The sequence below is a fragment of the Triturus cristatus genome, chromosome 5_1 (assembly GCF_964204655.1).
Source record: "Triturus cristatus chromosome 5_1, aTriCri1.1, whole genome shotgun sequence".
NCBI lineage: Eukaryota > Metazoa > Chordata > Amphibia > Caudata > Salamandridae > Triturus > Triturus cristatus.
Genome location: NC_140587.1, coordinates 516,587,376 through 516,603,233, shown reverse-complemented (window position 1 = coordinate 516,603,233; position 15,858 = coordinate 516,587,376).

Here is a 15,858-nt window from a genome sequence, read left to right as displayed (position 1 = left end):
CCGTGACGCGCACGCTGCGGTGCGAACAGAACAAAGTACCTTAAGTTCGTGTGGTCCGCGACGGACAGTGCGGGACAAGTTGATGGGTCCGGGTCGTAGTTCGGCAGCGTATTCGGTCTGGTCGGGTCGCGGCATCGGTACGCAGCATTGGTACGGGGCCTTCAGGGATACGTGCGGATGGCCCGGATCAGCTTGCAGAGTCCGTGGCGTTTGGCATTCGAGCCGTACCTTCGGTGCGGATAGGTGTCGACACTTCTCGGCGCCGTACAGCATACCGGGAGGATCAGTGTACTGCGGCTTCTCGGCTCTTAGCACGGCACGGAGCAGTACGTTAGCAGCGTACGGACCGTACCTGCGGGACGATGGAACTTGGGTCCGGCGTACAGGGTTCGGCAGCCAGTGATGTACGTCTCGAATCGGCGGGGAAGGTTAGGTGCGATGCGGCCGGGAGGGATACGGTGCGTACTAACGCTTTTGGATCAGCGTAGACACACGGTGCCGGGCGGCAAAGACACGGCTTCGCGGCGGATGGTGTACGAGGCGTACTAGGGCCAAATCCAGCGGGAAACAAGCACAGATCATCCAGGCAACTCAATTTTGGAAGGCAGATGAGTCCAATGGTCCTGGGACTCAGTTCAGGGGGCAAGCTCTTCTTCCAAGCCCTTGGAGATAGTTGAAAAACAAAGTGCAAAGTCTCTTTCAGTCTTTTCCTCTCCTTTCTCAGCAAGGCACCAACTGCAGGCCAATCCCCCAGGTCAGGGAAAGTTACTCCTCCTTCAGCTTCTTCCAGGTCCTTCTAGTCAGGCAGAGTTCCTTCGTGGTTCAATCAGGATCTGATTTCTTAGGAGCAGGGCTCCTACCTTTATACCAAGTTTCTTTTGTCTTTACAGGCCAGGGGGGCCTTTGCATAATACCAGTCCAGTTCTTTTCAGTGAGGAGCACTTTGTTGTTGGGACTCTGGCTTCTTCTTTCAGCGGGCAGGGCAGAGATATCAGATGCTCCCCAGGGGGTGGAGCCAGCATTGCGGTGGCAGAGCACTGCCCTATTCAGAGTCAAGGTGCACTCCTCCCACCCATCCTGGTGTAATCTCTCTATTCATCACCTGATAGCCCCAGCCTGTCTCCTGGAACTTCCCAGCCCTGTCACTCAAGCTACACACAAAGAAGATAACCCCTCCCAGCAGAGGCGGACAGAAATGGTTAGGCATGCAAAGGCTAACTTTCTAAAAGTAGCATTTGCAAACCCAGGATATTAAAATAACCTTTGCTAAAAGATGTATTTTATTATTCTGAGTTCAGGCATACTAAACATGAATTTCTACCATGCTTCCTGAGCCTGCTAGGATTATAGAGTGTTATAATCTATCAGCCCATTCTGGCCTATGGAGAGCAGGTAGCCTTACAATAGTGAAAAACGAAAATGACTGTAATTCACTACTAGGACATGCCACACACTTCAGGGCATGTCCTACCTTATCCTGACAATGCACCCTGCCCTAGGGCCTACCATAGGGGCGACTAACATGAAGGTAAGGGAAGGTTTAGGGACTGGCGAGTGGGGACACTTGCCCAGTCAGCATAACAGTACCAGACTGTATGCAGGTTCTGCAATGGCAGACCTTAGACACATTTTACCAGGCTGCTTCTGTGGGTGGCACAACCAGTGCTGCAAGCCCACAAGCAGCATTTGGATATACAAGCCCTTGGCACCCCTGGTGCACTCTACTAGGGACTGATAGTAAACCAAATAGCCAAACATGGAAGTCAATTCACATAATACATTTTACCATAGGGAGAGCATATGCACCTTAGCACTGATCAGCAGTGGTAAGGTACCCAGAGTCATAAAACAGCCAACACCAGGTCAGAAAAAATATAGAAGGAAGGCAAAAAGTTTAGGGATGACCCTGCAAAAAGGGCCAAGTCCAACAGTTAGTCAGTTATTTGTATTGAGAAGGATAGTGGATGAATGTAAGAGGGGAAAAGGTTTACATTTATATAGTGCTTGCTACGCTTGATTGGGTGTGGAAGCTCTTTTTCGGCAAGTAGCCCACTACTCGGGAACTCATAAAGGATTAGTGGTGAATTAGTATAGTGAAAATATGAAAGCAATTGGAGTGGTGGATGTGTTAGTCAGTCATTTGGATTGAAAAGGATAGCGAAGGGATAAACGAGGTAAAAAGGTTTGCATTTATACACCATTTGCTACCGCTGATGCGGTGTTGAAGTGCTTCTTCGGGGAGCAGCACGCTACTCCGGAACCCATAAAAGATTAGTGGTGAATTAGTATAGTGAAATATGAAATTAATTTCAGTGGTGTACATGTTAGTTCGTTATTTGGATTGAAAGGGATAGTGAAGGGATAGAAGGGAAGGATTTAGATTTTGTTTTCTTTTGTTTGTTTTGGAGCTCATGGCAGTAGGAGGAGGCTTGGGATGAGTAAAAGTGAGGGGGAGGGGGAGGAGTCAGAGGGAGGGTTTAGAAAGTCTTGTTTTAGGAGATTGGAATAGTAAATAGAGGTACGAGATGATGCAAGGAGGGGTGGAGTAGAAAAGAGTATTGAAAGGGTTATTTTGGGGATCATAGTAGTGGTATGGGGTTTGGGATGACTGAGAGAGTGGAGGTAATGGATATATTGATAGAGGTATAGAGTGATAAACAGGCTACTGTATTGGAAAGAGTAGTAGAAAGAGGTTTGAGATGAGTCAGAGTTCAGCTAGAAGATACATTGAGGGTGGTATAGGGTGAAAAATAGGGTAGTGCATTGGATATGCTGAATTAGAAGATGTTGTGCTTGTGGCAGCTGGGACGAGTTGCGGCAGGGTCGTGCTTATTGCGGCATGCAACAAGCCGTGAGGAGAGTATAAAACTCTCTTGACCCCACACCAGATCGTTTCCCGTTCTAGTGTTTCGTCGGGCATTGCGTACTTCTGGATACTCACTCTGTGCTTCCGGTCGACGTTGGCGTTGGCCTCGTCTCTCGCGTCCTCTCAGCGTCTTTATCCTTGGCGTCTTCGCTCTCCTGTTTTCTGGGAAATGGATTTCCCTGCATGGTGCTGCGGCGTCTCCTATTCAAGTTCTTCCCCAGGCTTGCTCATTTCTCTGCCTCCTCTGGTTTGCAAGGCTTTCTGCTGCTTCCCTGAGTACGGCAGCTTTTCCTATATGGTGCTGAGCCGTCTTTCTGCTTGTTTTCCTCTGGTGGCGCTCTGTAGTATCCCCCTTCACCAGAAACTTAGCAAGCCTGAATAATACAAAAACAAGAGAAAAAACCATTATGGTAATTCTGTTATTGACATTACAATCAGCTTTACTATAAAGTCATAATGATTGATACTTATCTCTGTAGACTCCTTCCTCTTTGGGGATCAGCCTTGTTTGTTTTGAGCTCCTGCAAGAAAGAGATAATACTTATGTTAATTATCCTGAAGTAAGGACACACAAGGCTACTCAGTGGTGTGAATAGCAGTTTTATATCTTTATGGATAAACATTTCTAGACTAGGTGAGTGATTTGTGCTCTTACCTCCTTTTGGAATTAGAGTTTGTTTTCTTGAGGGCATTTAAGTTATTGTTATCTTTTATTTGTGCAGAAATTCGCTATTACAACATATTGAAAAGTATCATAGTGTATTGCAGATACCTCCACCATACAGACATTGAGTTAGTGTCAATCAACGGAAGAGAGGAAGTTCAGGTACGAACAGCACAATTGTTTGTCTGTTCTATAAATCCTTAGCATATACACTTCAGAGTTCACCTCTCTTCTTTGTTATTTCATGCAGGTATTTTCCTGATTGCCTGAGCAGACATCTCACCAGGGATTATCGAGGAACAGTGTCTTTCTTCTTTCCCCTTCCCCTCTTCCCCCAATTTACCATTGGGAGTTCATATAGTTGGGCACCATTGGTGAATGGGGAACGTTGTTCCCGTGAAAAATACTGGTAAGAGTTTGACAGATTGACAGAATTCGAAGCCCAAATTTATCTTTCCACCTGCACACTATGGAGGAAAGCCAGGTGTCCCTTGCAGATTTGGCACACATGATTGTCAATTTACAAAAGGAGACTCAAGCCTTGTCATTACACATGGAGTCTTTACAACAGGGCATGAGGCCAGAAGTGAGCTTAGGTAACTTGACAGATGGTGCAGGGAGTACATTTCCGCTTCACACATCTTTTGTTACAAGTGCCCCGGTAATCCAAGTGACTACTCCTTCTGCTGTTCCATTGGCCCCTCCCAAAAGATTCATGGGAGATCCTACAAAATTTGCAACCTTTATTAGCCAATGCCAGCTTCATTTAATGTGTAAAGCCTCTTGTTTTCCAACCAAACAGGCTAAGGTGGCATTTGTTCTTTCTTGTCTAGGTGGTGCAGCAGCTAGTTGGTCCATTCCACACATAGAATGGAACAATCCTTTACTGTGTAACTATTCAGCATTTAAAGAAGAACTAAGGAAATTGTTTGACAGGCATTCTTTTATGCTGGCGGTAGACTCGGAATTGCTCAATTTAAGACAAGGTATGAAGGATTTAATGACTTACATTGCTACCTTCAATAGGTTAGTAGCGGAGGCGGGATGTCCAGCGGAAAAGCGTAGTTCATTTTTACTTTTATAGAGGCCTCAAAGATGAATTGAAGGACTTGTTAGCTCAAGTAGTAGATCCTCCGGAATCATCCAATGCTCTTATAGATGAAGTGGTAAAATTGGATCATCGACTTACTGAGAAAAGAAGTGAAAATGGGTGCTCTGAAGGCCGAACAGTTGTATACAAGGAAAAAAAACAGAGAGCGAGAAACCTGTAGAGGAACCAGAACCTATGCAAATAGAAAGTATTCAGGGTCCCTTACAGAATAGGAGAAACAGAGACGTCGTGATAAATAATTATGCTTGTATTGCAGCAAGCAAGGGCATTTTCTTAGGGAATGCTCTGTAAAACCAAAGAAAAGAAACAACCCGGAAAACTTGTAAGCCCGTAATCTGGCGAGACAAGAGTTTCGGGCGGTTCAGGGCTGATAGTCTCAGAACACAGTTTAGAAAAGAATTCTCTGTCATCCTCTCATCATTTTCTTCTTTCATCCCAGTTGAGATGGGGGCATCAGACCTGTAATGTGCTAATCATATTAGATTCAGGTGCCACAGGCAATTTCATGGACCTTAGTTGGGCAAAAGGACAACATTTGCCTTTTGTCTGCCAAGACTTATGGGAAGAGGTCAAGACCATAGATGGCAGCCATAATAAGTCTGGTCCCATGACCCATGCTACTGTAGAAATAACGCTTTTGTTCACAAAACCCATAAGGAAACCATTTGTTTTGACCTCATTCAATCTCTCCAGTTTCCCGCTATCCTAGGCCTTCCATGGTTACGCCAGCATAATCGGTTAGTCAACTGTGAAAAATCTTTAGTATCTTTTAGTTCTGAATTCTGCACCAAAAATTGTGAATAGAATCCTGAACCTTCAAGAAAAGTGGCTGTGGTCCTAGACTCCTGCCTTACCTACCTGTTATTCTGATTTAAAAGACATTTTTGATAAAGAAAAGGCTGCCATTCTTCCTCCTCACAGATATTATGATTGTAGAATAGATTTGGTTACTGGGGCTCGTACACCATGCAGCAGGATGTATGCTTTAACCGAAAAAGAGGATACATACCTATGAGAATACCTAGAGGAAATGCATCATTTCAGATTTATTTGTCCCTCTCATTCCTTTGCCTCCTCACCTCTTTTTTTAATCCCAAAACGTGAAGGAGGCCTTAGATGTTGTATTGATTACAGAGCGCTTAATGAAGTGATTAAAACGAAAACGATATTCCTAACCCTTAATCTCCTCCCTGCTTGACCAAGTAAAAGATGCCAAAATCGTCACCAAGTTAGATCTGCATGGAGCATACCATCTGGTGAGGATTAGAGCGGGGAATGAATGGAAGTAGGCGTTTTGTACAAAATATGGTCTAGATGAATATTTGGTAATTCCATTTGGTTTGTGCAATTGCTATCTGCTTTTCAGGTCCTCATTAACGATGTGTTAAGGTATATGTTAAATTCTTATATAATTGCATATATTGATGATATCCTGATCTACTCCCCTTCAGTTGAGGAACACCGGAGACAAGTTAGAACTGTTCTTGAGAGGTTACGAGAGTATCACTTATACTATAAATTAGATAAATGTCAATTTCACACCTCTCAAGTATGTTTTTTGGGCTTTATTCTAATCCCTCAAGGAGTTAGTATGGATCCTCAGGAGATCTAAGAGAGAACTAAGCTAAAACTACCATTTTTAAGTATTGTGGATTTTTGTCATTTATGGTCTTGTGTTAAATCTATATAAAGAATACTTATTTTTGATATAAAACTTGTGTGGTGTCCATCTGTAGTGTTGTCACTTGATTACTGTATGTGTTCACAAATGCTTTACACACTGCCTCTGAGATAAGCCTGTCTGCTCGTGCCAAGCTACAAAGGGGATGATCAGGGTTTATTTTAGGAGTGTACCCCCTTACCCTGACTAGAGGCAAGAGACCTTATTTGTAATAAGTACCTACCTGTGCCAACTAGAGACCCCCAAATCTAACAACCAGCAAATCATGTACACACCCCTTGGTTGTTGTGGCTTTTTCATAGACGTTACCCAAAGAAGCCCAAACCTGTTTGGTGGGCCATAGGGGGGTGTACTGTCATGCTTGCGGCAGCTGGGATGAGTTGCGGCGGGGTCGTGCTTATCGCAGCACGCAACAAGCCTTGAGGAGAGTGTAAAACTCTCTCAACCCTACACCAGAATGCTTCGCGTTCTATTGTTTTGTCGGGCATTACGTACTTCTGGATCCTCACCCCATGCTTCCGGACGACTTTGGCGGCGGCCTCGTCTCTCGCGTTCTCTCTGCGTCTTTGCTCTCCTTTCTCCCGGGAAGTGGATTCCCCTGCACGGTGCTGTGGTGTTTCCTCTTCGAGTTCTTCCCAGGCTTGCTCATTTCTCTGCCTCCTCGGGTTTGCGAGGCTTCCTGCTGCTTCCGTGAGTATTGCAGCTTTTCCTACGTGGTGGTGAGCTGACTTTCTGCTCGTTTTCCTCTGTTGGTGTTCTGAAGCCTCTCCCTTCACCAAGAACCTAGTAAGCCCGAAAAATACAAAACAAAGAAAAAAAACATTACGGCTGTACTATAATGCCATACTGATTGATACTTTATCTCTGTAGTCTCCTTCCTTTTTGGGGATCTGCCTTATTACGTTGTTTGTTTTGTGTTCCGGCAAGAAAGACAAAATATTTATGTTAATTATCCTGAAGTAAGGACACACAAGGCCACTCAGTGGAGTGATTAGTAGTTTAATTTCTTTATGGCTAAACATTTCTAGAATAGATGAGTGATTTGTACTCTTAGCTACTTTTGATATTAATGTTTTTTCTCTGAGGGCATTTGCATTATTGTTATCTTTTATTTGTGCAGAAATTGGGTATTACAACATATTGCAAAGTATCACAGTGTATTGCAGATACCTCCACTATACAGTCATCGAGCTAGTGTCAATCAACAGAAGAGGCAAAGTTCAGGTATGTCAGGATATGCCTCCCGATGTCCCTGAGCCCATGGACGATGGAGAGACCGTTCCTCACTGGCACACTCCTCTGCCTTAATTCCAGCCCCCGGGACCATTGTATGAAGTGCGATATGGTGGTGAGGTACTAGGGAACCAGGAATACAGGCCTTTTAATTATCCAAACCCGGAAACCGAGGAGTACATAAGGCACGCCCCCTTGCACTGGGCATGCGTGACACCGGAGGAGAGAGAAGACGTAGAGGAAGGAGCTGGGGAAGAGAGGATCCTCACTCCCACGGTGGCGGTCTCGCTCACCCTTTTTGCCCAAATAAAGACGGGTGTGCTGTATCCCTCACTCCCTCTCCCTCAGCAAAGTACATGTGCATTGCACTTATTTTGTGTTCTTTTTCTTTATTTTTGGCTCTTCATTCCCGACGGCGACACTGGAGAAAATACAAGGCCACCAGGAACAGCCAGGACTCCAAATAGGGGACGCTGAACATTTAATTTTGAGACTCCTTTATGGACTTAAAATTGCAATAAAACTCTTTGTGCTAACATACGTGGTCTCGTGATTCCTGCGAAACATAACAAGGTACTTAACAGCACAATCGTTTGTACGTTGTATAAATCCTTAGCATATGCACTCTAGAATTCACTTCTCTTCTTTGTTACTTCATGCAGGTATTCTTCTGATTGCCTGAGTGGACATCTCACCAGAAGTTATCAAGAAACGGTGTCTTTCTTTTTTCCCTTCCCCTCTTCCCCCAATTTACCATTGGGCTTTGATATAGTTCGGCACCATTGGTGAATGGTGGACGTTAGGATTTTTCCATCTTGCATGTGGTTCCCGCGGAAAATACTGGTAAAAGTTTGACAGATTGACAGACGAAAAGTAATAAATAAGTAAAAATAATAAATACATAGATCCAAAAGTAATAAAGATATAGATTCATAAGTACATGGAAGGTATATAGATGTATAAAGAAAGGTAGTATAGATTAAAGATTAAACTCTGGCTTTCAAGTGTTAAATTAGTTTTGGTTATAACTAATATATATATATTTGCATGTATGTATTTGTATGTATATTTGTATGTAGAGCAATAGTGAAGCAGTTTTAGATAAAGTTATGATAAAAAGATTTACTTATTTATTAAGTCACTTATATACATATTAAAAACATAGAATAATGTAACTATCAGTAATATGTACATTTGTTAAGCAGAACTAATGAATATATATAATAATCTTTGTAAACATAAGTATTCTACACGTTTATACAAAGCAATGCACATATATAGTTACATATCTATATTACAAATAAATGGCGTAGAAGGGGAAAAGGTTTATGGTATGGGAAAAAGAGACAAAATAAAACTACAGAAGGGTGGGAGTGAATGTGAGTAATGTGGCAAATAATATCATTTTGACAGAATGAGAAGCCATTAATAGGGGAATCTATTATGTATGTTGGAGAACTGCCTATTTTACATTGCCCCAATACTGGAAGGGCAGTTGCTATCAGGCAGCTGTGGACCCTCTATTAGGGTGAAGGCGCATCGCCCCCCTCGCCGCTGCCGGCACTGCAAAGGTGAAAAACAAAATGGTAATAAATTGTATTTATTACCATTTTGTTTCCTTACCCCCGCATGAGCTGGTTTGGGGGCAGTGCCATGGCTCACTCCACCAGTTTAGATTGCGCATGTCACTTTGGCCAGCTGTCTTGTGACAGGCAGCCTGACATGTACAGTTTAAACCTTTCCACACAACTGTCTTGGACAGCTGGGTGGAAAGCAGGAGAGAACAAGGACAGGCCCCCAGTGCCTGAGTGAGCATGGAGCCAGCCCTCTCCTGCCAAACCTGGCTGGGGCGGCTCCTCCACAATGGCAGAGGAGCGTCGCCCCACTGACTCAGAGCCAGCACCTGGAAAATAAAACAATCTACTTTCCACATTTTATTGTGCAGTTGCTGGCTGAGCAGTAGGGAATGATGTCACTGGGGCAATGGGAGGGGGTAGGAGGAGTCCTATATGCACTTCTAAGTGCGTATGTGTGCAAACACACATGCGCACTTAGGTTTTTTCAACCCGGCTATATTGAACAGCCGGGCTGCAGAAACAGCACAGCCTCCCTGTCCTGAGCAGCGCATCTTTTTAGCTCGCTCATGCCAATCCCTGTGAGAGCAGCACGGGGATTGCACAGAGAGTCTGTGATGCAGTACCAGCATCTGCTCTGACAAGGAAAACACTGAGGCGTAATGAGTGAAGCATCTGGCAGCTGCAGGCAAGTTTTCCTTTCTTTTTTTAATTATTAAATTCCCGTCCTTCGCTCTCCCCACGCTCCCATGCCCCACTACTTTTTGATTGGTACTGCCACCACTGAAACCAGGTGCTTCTTTCATACTGCCTGACCAGCATGAAAGTAGCATCTTTATTGGAAAGGGGAATTAGCTGAGGCTGTGGGAGCCTGTGCTGGTGGAGCCACTGACGAAGAGCCGGAGGAGTATCGAGGACAGAAGCAGAAGGTAAGTTAATCTGTTAGTTATTTTTTTAATTACATTTTACTTACAGACATATACTGTGGGAAACTCGCAGTAACTTTAGCCTCCACTCCAGAGCTCTCAATTGTGGTCCGTTATGAACATTTCTTAAAACTGACCAGGAGTGAGAGCTTTGACGTTATGTCCAAGGGAACTGCTGGGTTTCTTCAGCACCTGTTAGTGTCTCAGATGTTCTCCTCACCAGTTGTAATGCTCTGCAGCTGCCACTGATATTATGTTTAGTGTTTCCTCATGTCTATCACGTGGATAGTATGAATGAAAAGAATGGTGACATTGTGAGGAGAAAGACGCATAGTGCTGAGCAAGAGGTAGAAGATAACTTTGGTGCCATGATTCCTACAATTGATATACCTTTTAATGATGTGAATATTAGAATAATAAAACACACAAGATGATGGACGGAATGTTGCACATTGGCAAAACATTCACCCCCAGTCACAGATCTGGGTTTAATCCATCGTTATTTTGCTCACCACGCCACCCCAGTTCAGACATGGATTTAGGCCCAGATCTCTGTACTGGGGTGAATGTATGACATTGTTCTGCATTCTGTCCATCAACTGTTGTTTTTGCAATATTAGAATAATGCCTACACTGGTGAGCAGGCTGGCTACTAACATAGCAGGTACTCTAACAAGCAAAAATAAGGAATTAATGACTGTACTAGCTATGGTAAAACAGATAAACTTTAGTTGTATTATTAGCAAAAGAGGGTAGAGTCTGTCCCATGTTAAAGGTACAGCAATGCTGCATGTATGTGCTTGATAACACTAATCAGATTAGTATTATCACTAAAATCACGCAGAAGGTTTAACTGACATTTTCACCAAACTACAATGTCCCTTTAACCATTATTCTTTTTTCATGATATTTCTACGTTTTTTTTTAAATTCACAGTAAGATATTATTACCATACCTAATTATAACTACAGGTAGGCGGAATGTTCTTTTCCACCTGCGGAATTGATGCTGCTCGTGAAAGTGTAGCTCTGGCCCAATTTTGCCAATCGCCACGTGGTAGAATTGATCTCCCACAGAGGTCCAGAATATGCAAGCTGGCGAATTTGAGCAAGATTTGGCTTCCCCCAACATATTTATTTAATGCAGGCGGTCGCCACAGTTTGCAAGCTTTCACAGCCTGAGTGCCACTGTTTGAATAGATTTACTGCCGCTTGAGTAGATTATTTTATCGAGCGGCAGCAAAATCAACTCCTTTCGTCACGCAGTATGGTGCTATTTGTGCTGACTTTCAGTGCTGCTCATGCTATAAGCACTAAATTGAAGTGTGGGATATGCGAGCTGCATATTTTCTGCCCATTGGCGGAATTCAGTGGAATTCTGTGGAGGTTTTCTGTGACTCTGTGGAACTCTGCAGAGTGAAACTCCACGAGTTCCGGTCACTCCTAATTATAACGTTACTTTAGCCTTTGGTGTTTTCAATTAACATAAAGTAATGTTTATTATTATATTTTCTTATTATACACAATGCCAGGTTAGCCCTGCGTTCAAGCTCATACAGGCAGCTAACCCCATGAGGCACACAGCCATTGACCGTGCACATCGTTCCGTTGGCTGCAGGGTCCTACGTCTTGCCTTGCCACACACAGATGAGGGCTGCATTGCCAATAGCCTGTTTGCAGGAATCCACTACAGACACTCAAGCTCAGTCCACCTTGTTTAAGATGTTTTATCCCACAAGTATCAAGCCCCTTGCTCCTATGGGACTCACTGGGGTTCAGGGGTTTGCTGGCTGCCACGTGACTCCCCCAAAATATTTTTTTTTAATTTAGCCTCTGGGTTGGGTCCCACTGGGACCCCCCCCAAATGGTCCAGGGCATCAGGGTACCCCTACCTTGTCCCACCATACCTAATTTTTAAACATTTTGAGGACACAGTTCCTGAAATGGCAGCTGCAATATTCCTCTTTTATGATGTGCCCAGCCAATCACAGCATGAGATGAACAACATGGAAACAAAACCTTGGCCAATCAGAGGGCTATATATTTTTATTTTCGCATGACTGCAGGACTCTTGAAAAAACTCACAAAGCAATTCCCTTAATGAACCTTAATATCTCAAGAACTACTGTGTCGGTTTATGTCAGATCCCAAAAATCACGCTTTCCTTTCTGGACCAATCTCTAGCTCTCTGCCAAATAAGATGTAATTCTGTTCAGCCGCTAAGAAACTTTTCGAAAATCCCAATGGAAATTGCATGGGGAAATTACATTTTGGGACCCCCCTTTTACTCACCCCACACTTGAGGGATCACCCCAAAGCTTTCCAGTAAGGACATAGAGTAAAAAAGGCAGGTTTACGGAAGTTTTTTTGAAGAATCCTCAAAGAGCACCAAAGTTACTGGGAAACCCAAAATCCATTTCCTATGCAATCATAATCCTAACTAGTTAGGACTTGGTTTCCATAGAATCTTCACAAAATTTTCCCAAAAAGTGTTTTGCTGTGTCTTGTGAATGGAAAGCTTCGGGGTGATCCATCAAGTGGGGCCCGAGAAAAAAGGGGGGTTAAAAAGTGCATTTCCCATGTTAATTCCAATAGAGATTTTAGACAGTACTGCAGCCCAAACCACTGAATGGAAATACACCACTTTTGGCAGCAAGCTAGCTCTTGATCCAGAAATAGCCCGTTTTTGTTATTTGGTGTAAATCTGTTTGGTACTATTGGAAATATTAAAGGAAAACAAAATGTGTATATCTAGAGGAGCGAACTGTACCCCCTCATAGTGTTTATAGGAGCCCTAGGGATCCCACCTCCTTCTTTCTGGCTTTACCAGTAAATTGTAGGGGGGCCACACAAACCCCCTTCCTTACCCCAGTAGGGACGTAAGGACCACCACCTCCCCAGGGCCAAAAATACAGTTTAATGGCAGAGGGGCCTTATTCAGCCCTGGGGAGCACCAGATCCCAGGGCAGGCTCTTCAAAATCAAAGGAGGGAGGCAGTGTGAACCACCTTCTGGATCCATTAATGGCCCTGGGGACTACCACCCTCAGGGCTTTGTCCCAATCTCCCAAGGTGGCGACCCCCAGAGATAGCAGTTTGCTTTTGGTTGGCGGGAGCTTTGACAGGTCCCGCCAAGTGAGAGCAAACTGTAAGTCTGATCCCAGCAGGTGGTGGGAGGAAAACTGAGAAAGGACTTTTCAACTGTCAAGCGAGCAGAAAAACTGATGAAAGAATTGCTCCCACAAGCAGGGAGCTGTATTTTTGTCTATTTCCTATGTGTTGGAGTAATCAATATTTAATTAAGTGGGTATGTGAGTGGCTGTGTGGGTCTTTGAGAAGGTATGTGAGGGGTTTTATGGGTCTGTGAGTGGGTGTGTGAGCGGTTGTGTTGGAGTGTAAGTGGGTATGTTTTGTGGGTGTGTGAGTGGTTTTGTGGGTCTGTGAGTGGGTGTGCGAGTGGCTGTACTTGTGTGTGGGTATGTGAGTGGGAATGTGAAGGGCTATGTGGATCTGTGAGTGGGTATGTGAGTGGTTTTGTGGGTCTATGAATGGTTATGTGAGTGTATAAGTGGGTTTGTGAGTGTGAATGGGTATGTAAGTGAATGTGTTGGCATGTGAGGGTTTTATGGGTCTTTGAGTGGGTGTATGAGTGACTAAATGGGTATGTGAGTGGGTAAATGGGTAAGTGAGTGGGTGTGTGAGTACTTTTGTGGGTCTTTGAGCGGATGCGTGAGTGACTGGGTATGTGAGTGGGTATATGGATGTGTGAGTAGAAATATGTGTGGTTGTCTGAGTGTGTGAGTGCGTGTGTGAGTGGCAGTGTGAGTCTGTGAGTAATTTTTGTGGTTCTATGAGTGGGTGTGTGAGTGGTTGTATGTTTGTGTGAGGGTGTCTGAATGGTTGTGTGGGTGTTTAAGTGGGTATGTGATGGGCCACTGGGTTGTAAGGGGCTATGTTGGCCTGTGAGTGGGTGTGTGAGTTGTTTTGTGGGTCTGTGAGCGGGTTTGTGATTGGTTGCATCAGAGTGTAAGTGGGTGTGCGAGTGGGTATGTGTGTGGGTGTGTGAGTGATTTTGTGGGTGTGTGAGTGGGTATGTGAGTGGCTGTATGGGAGTGTGTGTGGTTGTGTGGGTGTGTGAAGGGCTGTGTGGATCTGTGAATGGGTGTGTGAGTAGTTTTGTGGGTCTGTGAATGGCTGTTTGAGTGTGTAAGTAGGTTTAGGAGTATGAGTGGATATGTGAGTGGCTGTGTGGGTGTGTGCATGGTTGTGTTGCTGTGGGTGTATAAGTGGGTGTGTGAGTGGGTGTATGAGTGGGTGTGTGAATGACTGTATAGCTGTGTGAGTGGGTGTGTGAGGGGTTGTGTGAGTGGGTATATGGATATGTGAGTGGGTGTATGAGTAGCTGTATGTGTATATGAGTGGTTTGGAGGTATTTGAGTGGGGGTGTCAGTGACAGTATGGGTGTGTGCACAGGTATATGGATGTGTGAGTGGTTATGTGATTGGCTGTCTGGATGTGTGAGTGCATGTGTGAGTGGCTGTGTCAGTCTGTAAATGGTTGTGTGGTCTATAAGTGGGTGTGTGAGTGGCTGTTTGCATGTGTGGGTGTCTGAATGGCTGTGTGGGTATGTAAGTGTGTATGTGAGTATACGAGTGGGTATGTGAGGGGCTATGTGGGTCTGTGAGTGGTTTTGAGGATTTGAGTGGGTGTGTGAGTGGCTGAAAGTGTGTGTGAGTAGGTATGTGAGAGGGTGTGTAAGTGGGTGAATGAGTATGTGAATGGATGTGTGACTGGCTGTGTGGTTCTTTGAGTGGGTGCCTGAGTGGTTTTGGAAGTGGTTTTGTGAGTAGGTATCTGAGTGGATGTGTGAGTGTTTGTGTAGGTATGGTAGTGGAAGTTTGAATATCTGAATGGGTGTGTGAGTAGGTGTGTGAGTGGCTGTGTGGTCTGTGAGTGGGTGTGTTAGTCTGTGTATGGGTGTGTCAGTGGGCATGTGATCGGTTGTGTGGATGTGTAAGTGAGTGTATAAATGGGTATCTGAGTGGCTGTGTGAGTGGCTATGTGGGTCTGTGAGTGGATGTGTGAGTGGTTTTGTGGGTCTGTGTGTGGGTGTGTGAGTGGCTGTATGGGTGTGTGAGTAGTTGTGTGGGTATATAAGTGGGTGAGTGAGTGAGTGGGTATATGAGTGGCTGTGCAGGTCTGTGAATGGGTATGTGAGTGGTTATGTGAGTCAGTGAGTACGTATATATATTTTTTTTTTAGTCTGGATCCATGGATATGCTGTGGATTCACATGCTGGATCGCACTGAGCACTGTGATGCATCCGCAGAATCTCACTTGCCAAAGAAAAATAGTTTTAGTAAATTTCTTGCCCTTGAGTGGTCCCTCACAGAACTCTCCATCAGTCCAATGGGTTCAGGATACCTCAATCCTGACCCCTTATATCCTATTTTTACCTTAGTTCCCCTCAGGAATCGTGTCCCGATTGACAAAATGGTGACTGCAACCTTTCTCTCATGCTGCAGTCAGCCATAATGGTATTGCTGTTGGTGCGCGGACATGGTGAATCCGCATGTTTATATACACATAAACTTTTTTCTTTAATAATTCCAAACAACTGAACAGATTTACACCAAATTACAAAAAACATTCTTTCTGTACCAAGATCTAGCTTTCTTGCATATTTGTGTAATTCTGTTCAGCGGTTCTGGCATAGTTGTGTCTAAAATCTCTACGTAAAATTGCATGGGGAAAAAGCATTTTGGGACCCCCCTTTTTCCTGGCCCTCGCTTGACAGACCACCCCT